The sequence below is a fragment of the Lactuca virosa genome, chromosome 3, assembly GCF_052849685.1.
Source record: "Lactuca virosa cultivar CGN04683 chromosome 3, Lactuca_virosa_CGN04683_v6, whole genome shotgun sequence".
Taxonomy (NCBI): Eukaryota; Viridiplantae; Streptophyta; class Magnoliopsida; order Asterales; family Asteraceae; genus Lactuca; species Lactuca virosa.
Window position 1 is genome coordinate 127,445,841 of NC_136428.1, and position 7,288 is coordinate 127,453,128.

The 7,288-nt window shown below is 39.3% G+C and overlaps 1 long non-coding RNA gene across 1 annotated transcript; it reads left to right on the plus strand.

The window, feature by feature from the left end:
- The first annotated feature begins 6,020 nt into the window (after positions 1-6,020).
- On the plus strand, positions 6,021-6,989 carry LOC145162605 (uncharacterized). The gene is made up of 3 exons (XR_013739202.1): positions 6,021-6,056; positions 6,249-6,318; positions 6,932-6,989. It is a non-coding gene; the product is annotated as an uncharacterized LOC145162605 (long non-coding RNA).
- Positions 6,990-7,288: the final 299 nt, after the last annotated feature.

Genomic DNA, 7,288 nt, shown 5'->3' on the forward strand with positions numbered 1-7,288 from the left:
GGATTGGCTAAACCCCAACGGGGCGGTGATAGATTGCGCACAGCAGCTAGTGCGAGTCAGGACCCCAGGTGCGGGAGAGTTAGTGATTCAGGGCAAGAGGCCACAGCGAGGACCAGCTTTGTGTTCAGCAGCGAGAGCTAGGCTTTACCTTCAGCAGGGTTGCGCAGTTTATGTTGCATTTGTTATGGATACCCGGGAGGCGGGTAGGGCGATGGTGGGCGATGTGCCCGTAGTACGAGAGTTCTCGGACGTATTCCCCGAGGAGCTGCCTGGGATACCTCCGAAACGACAGGTGGAGTTCAGGATCGACCTAGTCCCTTGTGCGGCTCCGATAGCCAAGGCACCATATCGGTTGGCTCCTCCCGAGATGCAGGAGTTGTCTATGCAGCTGCAGGAGCTGCTAGACAAGAGATTTATCAGGCCGAGTAGTTCGCCTTGGGGAGCCCCGGTTCTGTTTGTGAAGAAGAAGGACGGGTCGCATCGTATGTGTATAGACTATAGGGAGCTGAATAAGGTAACGGTGAAGAACCGTTACCCACTCCCGAGAATTGACGACCTCTTTGACCAGCTACAGGGAGCATCTTGGTTCTCCAAGATTGATTTGCGTTCAGGGTATCATCAGATGAGGGTCAGAGAGGAGGATGTACAGAAGACGGCGTTTCGGACGCGTTATGGCCACTATGAGTTCGTGGTGATGCCTTTCGGGCTCATCAATGCTCATGCCGTGTTCATGGACCTCATGAACCGCGTGTACAGATCGATGTTAGACCGGTCTGTGGTAGTGTTTATTGATGATATCTTGGTTTACTCCAAGACGCAGGAGGAGCACGAGGATCATCTGCGATAGGTTGTAGAGACTTTGAGGAGGGAGAACTTGTATGCCAAGTTCTCCAAGTGTGAGTTCTGGTTGCGCGAGGTTGTAACGCCCGTAGATCAGGGCTAGTAAATTAAGAGACGATAAGCGTCAAAAATGACTTTTTGATAGAATATTATTTAGGATGAATAATCTTAACTAAGTTTTAGTATATGTTACAAGGATTCCGTACATATAAAGAACGCCGAAATCCGAGTTATAACGAAGAAGTTATGACCTGTCGAAGTTTCGCGGCAGAACCGGCACGACGCTGAATGACGTAAAAAGTGAATTTACGTTAGAGCGATATTTAGCCTTAGTAATCTAAACCAAAGTCGTAGAGTATGAACGCCCAAATCTGACTTCGTATGAGGAAGTTATGATTTTTCAAAGTTTTGGATTAGCAGTGTACAACCCGAAACTCGAATTTTAGTTCGAGCGGTTTTTGGCTTACGCGACCTAAATGAGAGTTGAAGATCTCATTAATAGGAACTCAACGGTAAAAAGACAGACGAAAACGGAGTCCGTATGAAGGAGTTACGAATTCTTCGCATTCATTTAGCAGTCTAATCTCCTCCTACTGTTAAATTTAAGATCGGTCGAGAATTAGCCGACAGAGTCTAAATGAAAGTTAGTGGAGCATCAAGCAGGTAGTGGAGCACTAAGCAATTAGTGGAGCAGGTAGTGGAGCACTAAGCAATTAGTGGAGCAGGTAGTGGAACACTAAGCAGGTAGTGGAGCACTAGTGGAGCACCCAGAGCACTATAAATTGAGGCTCGGGGCTGCCTCATTCTTCACACCCTCAACCCATTCTTTCACTCTCTATACTCTCTCTATCCATTCAAGCCGAAGCTCTGCCCGCGAGAAGCCCGATTTTTGTGAAGATCTTCCAGATCTACCAAAGAATACTACTTTTACAAGTCGTGGTGCTGTCCGATCATCTTCTAATCAGGTGAGTGTATAGTCACTTTCTTCTAACACATAAATATTAAGTATTCGCTATGAAATACGTGCTGTGTGTATAATATATTGTTGTTTATTTGAGATGATTGTGGAATGGATGAATTATATAAGTTTTAATGAGTTAAACTATATTTGTATTTTGTATCTAAAAATATGTTGGGTAGAACATGGGTAGATGAGGTTGTTGGTAGGTGATAAAAGATGGGTTGGACCATGCGATAAAAGGATAAAGAGATAAACTCGTTTTAGATCTGAATGTATGGATCAGATCAGGAGGTTAGTTTTAGATCCGAGAATATGGATCAGATCAAGATGTTAGTTTTAGATCCGAGAATATGGATTAGGTAATGAGGCAAATTTAAGATTCGGGAGTACGGATTATGTATTTTTGAACTACGTGTTCATTCGATAAGGTATCATGTGTATAGTCCCTTTTAGGAACGTGATTTTAATAAGAGTATTGATTAAAGTCTGAAATATACATATGTATGTGAAGTATTTGTTATTGTCCAAAATACGTGTTAGATATATTAGATAATATACAACGTGCGAATCAGATATGGTTCAATATGTGTTAAGATGTGTATATATGATATTATTACTTAAAACCTTGTGTTAAGTATACACTAGTTGGCGTTGCCTATACGGAAATAGTATCAAAAATTGATTATAGGCATTGTAGGCTTGCCTAGTGATGGGTTAAGACTTAAATAGGGATGTTTTAGTTCAATTAAGATTGGACTTTGGGTAGTCTCTTATTAAGAGTACGTGTGGGGTGATATTGATGATCGGTGGAGTACGTCCTACGTACAGAAGTACATTTTTATGTACGAAGTCCTTTTCAAAGCTCTGTGTCTTGGGTGCTGCTTGTGCCAGGGTACTATTATGTTCTTGGGTACGAGACTTTCGCATACCAGAGTACTATAATGTGCCAGAAGTACTATCATGTACAAAGTCTTTTTGACAATGTTGTGTGTCGGTTACCGGAGCGTACGGGAGTACTCTAGTAGTATTTCCCCATACTTTTATTTTGAGAGAGCTTTGGAGTCAGCGTTTCTTTTATGAAGTGATCAACCGAGCTTCATATGTCAGCGTTTTCTTTCATGAAGTAATTAAGGGAACTTCGTAGACTACCTAATAAAGTGTATTGGTAATAGACCACTGCTAGGTATGTCTGGTGTTATATTGCTGGATAGGGTGCGTCTGGGGGTGAAATACCTCATGTATTCAGGCCACTGCTAGGCAAAGTTCGATGTTGGATAGGGAGAGTCTGGAGGTATAATACCTCATGATAGTCGGACCACGCCTAGGCATTGTTATCTAGATAACTACCCCTGACTTAATTGTCTTGTGGTTCTTTCTTTTACGAACAAAGGTTCGTGGTGAAACTTATTCCATTCCCCTCATTTGATGTCTTTATTGATCCTCGTTTGCTGCCAGGGAATTTCCGAAGCACCTTCGTCAGTTGTTGTTCATATCGATTCCTTAGGCTAGATCTCGTAAGATCATTGTATAGGGTCAGTGTGTGGGGATCGACGGGATGGGATAGATTGTTTTAGAAATATGATTTATATGTAATATTAGTGGTTTTGCAGGATCGAGATATACATTATTATCACGTGGTTTGAACTAAGAGCTTTCGTACTCTGTGTTCCTTAGGTGATTGAGTTCACCAGGGATATTTGAACTAAGTGTTCACTAGATGTTTTGAACTATGTGTTCGCCAGAGATATTTGAACTAAGTGTTCATTAGGTGTTTTTGAACTAAGTGTTCATTAGGTGTTTTTGAACTAGGTGTTCATTAGGTATTATTGAGCGGAGTGTGTTCAATGGGTGTTCTTGAACTGGGTGTTCATTAATTATTTGAACTGCGTGTTCACCAGAGGTAATCTAAGGACCATGGCAACACTAGACTTTGTGCCAATTCCTTAGGGCAATTCTTAGGAATGAATGGGAGAAGGGTAATCGGTTCTTAGGGTAAAACTTTATGAAATAAAGGAATATAATGGGGGTGGGTAAATTGGATTGATTGTTTGATAATTAAATAATTGTATTATTGTGGGTTGAAAACCTTATATGCTCACCAGGCTCCCAAGCCTGACCCACTCAGTTTTCTTTGCATTACAGGTAACGACACAAGAGTATAAGTTGGTGGACTTGACGAGAGATTTTGGATTATAGGCCAGTAGTTATGAATAACTGTTGTAAGGTCTATTTTGTTCTGTTTATGCTTTTGGTCTGTATTGAACATGACATCCCGAGATTTTGTTATAAAATGAAAATACATTTCTTTAAAGAAATGCTTTGATAATTTTTATCATATTTTCTTTTGGGAACAAATTCCGCAATTGATTTCTTTAAAAGATTACTCTGATTTTCAAAACAAAGCATAAACAAATCGGTCTTTTCTGGCCGTGAAATTGGGGATGTCACAGTTGGTATCAGAGCATTAGTTTAAGCGAACTAGGAATTTGTAGGAAATTTCTAGACTTAAACTTAGAATGCTAAGTAATGATATGTTAGGTAGTACACCTAAATTGACACAAGCACTAGTTTATTTTAGGAATGATGCCTAAAATGCTTTTATGTGCTAAATGTTTTGTGTGATAGCTATATTGATGCTATTATTTGTTCGGATCTATGGTCTGTTGCCGACCGGATCTCGAAACCTTATGTGTGTAGGATTCTAAGTGTATGACTACGATATTAGAACTAACATGTAAACGTTTCGGGGTGATAAGGAGATTTATATGTTTATCGTAATTAAAGCTTTCTTATCTTAAAATTCTCGCTTGGTACACCGAATGTCTGCTTGGGTGTACAAAGGGTCATGGTGAAGACTCGTAGAGAAGTTGAGTAAATGGAGGAAATGAAAAAGGCTTATGATAGTGGATGACACCTATCAGAAGATATCGTAAGAGTGGTATCTTGCCTTTAGAGTATGTCTTATGAAATAACAGTACGTTTAGAGGAGTACGGTACGTCTGAAGTACACCTTCAATTGGCAGGATGATGGAGAGATTGGTGTAATTCTTGAGGTTGTCTCATCACCCGGTATTTCCATCACCAATCGAGTTGAAGTAGAATCGATGATTGAAGATACGCAATGAAGAATTCCTAGTAGAGTCTAGGGGAAATTCTTTTTGATTATTTGGACACATTCGTATGTGTTAAATTGTTTCGTGATTTTCTTGTATGGTGACTTGGTCGACTGCGGGACAATACTTGGGACGGCTATGAGTAGGTGTGAAAGGTAGTAGATGCATATATGTAACGCCCGGGTTTCGGGGCTAAGCATTTTTAGACGATGTAATAGTCTAGGTCAACTATTGTAACTCTTTTGATGTAATAAAAATGAAATATTTGAGTATTTTGTGAATTTATGTGCTTATTATTTAATTATAAATGTATACTTAATAAAGAATAAAAATAAGCGTCAAAATTAAAATATGAGATAAGCCCGATATCTTTACATAAAGTTGTAGTGGTTGAAACAAGGATTTCGGGAATATAAAGAACGCCGAAATCCGATTTATAACGAAGAAGTTATGACCCGCCGAAGTTTTACGGCAAAACCGGCACGACACCGGGAAGCGTAAATAGTGAATTTACGATGGAGCGACTTTTAGCCTTAGTGATCTAAACCAAAGTTGTAGTATATGTTAAACCAAGAAAATCCATAAAAAGAACGCCCAAATCTGACTTCGTATGAGAAAGTTATGATTTTTCAAAGTTTCGGCTTAGCAGTGTACAACCCGAAACTCGAATTTTAGTTCGAGCGATTTTTGGCTTACGCGACCTAAATGAGAGTTGAAGATATCATTAATAAGAACTCAACGGTAAAAAGACAGACGAAAACGGAGTCCGTATGAAGGAGTTACGAATTTTTCGCAGTCATTTAGCAGTCTAATCTCCTCCTACTGTTAAATTTAAGATCGGCCGAGAATTAGCCGATAGAGTCTAAATGAAAGTAGTGGAGCAGGTAGTGGAGCACTAAGCAATTAGTGGAGCAGGTAGTGGAGCACTAAGCAGGTAGTGGAGCACTAGTGGAGCACCCAGAGCACTATAAATTGAGGCTCGGGGCTGCCTCATTCTTCACACCTTCAACCCATACTTTCACTCTCTATACTCTCTCTATCCATTCAAGCTGAAGCTCTGCCCGCAAGAAGCCCGGTTTTAAGAAAAACTCGCTGTTTTATCAAGGGATAATTGTTTTTGAGAAAAACCCGCTGTAAGTAAGGTACGCCTACAAAATTTTTAATATAACTTTTAAATAATTATAGTAATGTTATTAGGTCCTTAAAATAATTATTTGGGCTATTATTATTTATATATTGAGTGTTATTTAACGCTTATATAATAATAATAATAGCTAGACTATTAATTAGTCACGGTTAACGTTAAAACTAAACTCTAGTGGTATTAATACTAGGTTTTGGTCAAGGAAAAATTGTTTTGAGATAACGAAGTGCTGTTCAAATACCGAGTCACCACCTAATCAGGTGAGTGCATAGTTACTTTCATCTTACACATAGATATGAAGTATTTTATATTAATTACGTGCTATGTGTGCATATTATCTGAATACTTGCTGCCTATGCTGATGAAAGATTTTTATACATGTTTTAAATAATTTAAACTGTATATGTATTTTATATCTACAAAAATATTGGGGTAAAACATGGGTAGATGTAATAAGACAATGTGTGATAAAATGATGAGAGGCCTCGATGTTGTTGTTATTGATTCTGTCATCTAGCGGAGTATGGATGACGACCACAGACTCTTCTAGACAGTCCAGTGGAACGCTAGCAGGCTCGCAACCTGTAGGTGTTTGTGAACGATGTGTTCACCGGTGTACTCCATCCCCCTCATGGTTGCCTTTAGGACATTTATTGCTGAGGAGACCCCTTGGCAGTAGTGTCCATCCCGATATTGATCCTTAGTCTAGGTCCCTTATGATAGGTGTTTTAGGGACGTAATGTGAGGATAACGGGAACGGGTAATCGGGTTATTGTTGATTGATGAAATTAATAAACTTATTTATTGTGGGTTGAAAACCCTATGTGCTCACCAGGCTCCCAAGCCTGACCCACTCAGTTTCTTGTATTACAGGTAGTGGCGCACGAGCATAGATATGATGTTTGGGATGAGAGAATTACGGATATAGGCCTGAGAGATTATGAATAAATGTAGTAAGGCTATATTGTACTGTTTATGCTTTTGATCTGTATCGAACATGACATCCCGATGTTTTTTTAATGAAATACATTTCTACGGAAATGCTTTGATAAGTCTTTATCATAATTTTATTTTGGGAACAAATTCCGCAACACTTTTATTTAAAATGTTACTCTGATTTTTAAACAAAGCATAAACAAAATCGGTCTTTTCTGACCGTGAAAATGGGGATGTCACAGTTGGTATCAGAGCATTAGTTTAAGGGAACTAGGAATTTGTAGGATTTCTAGA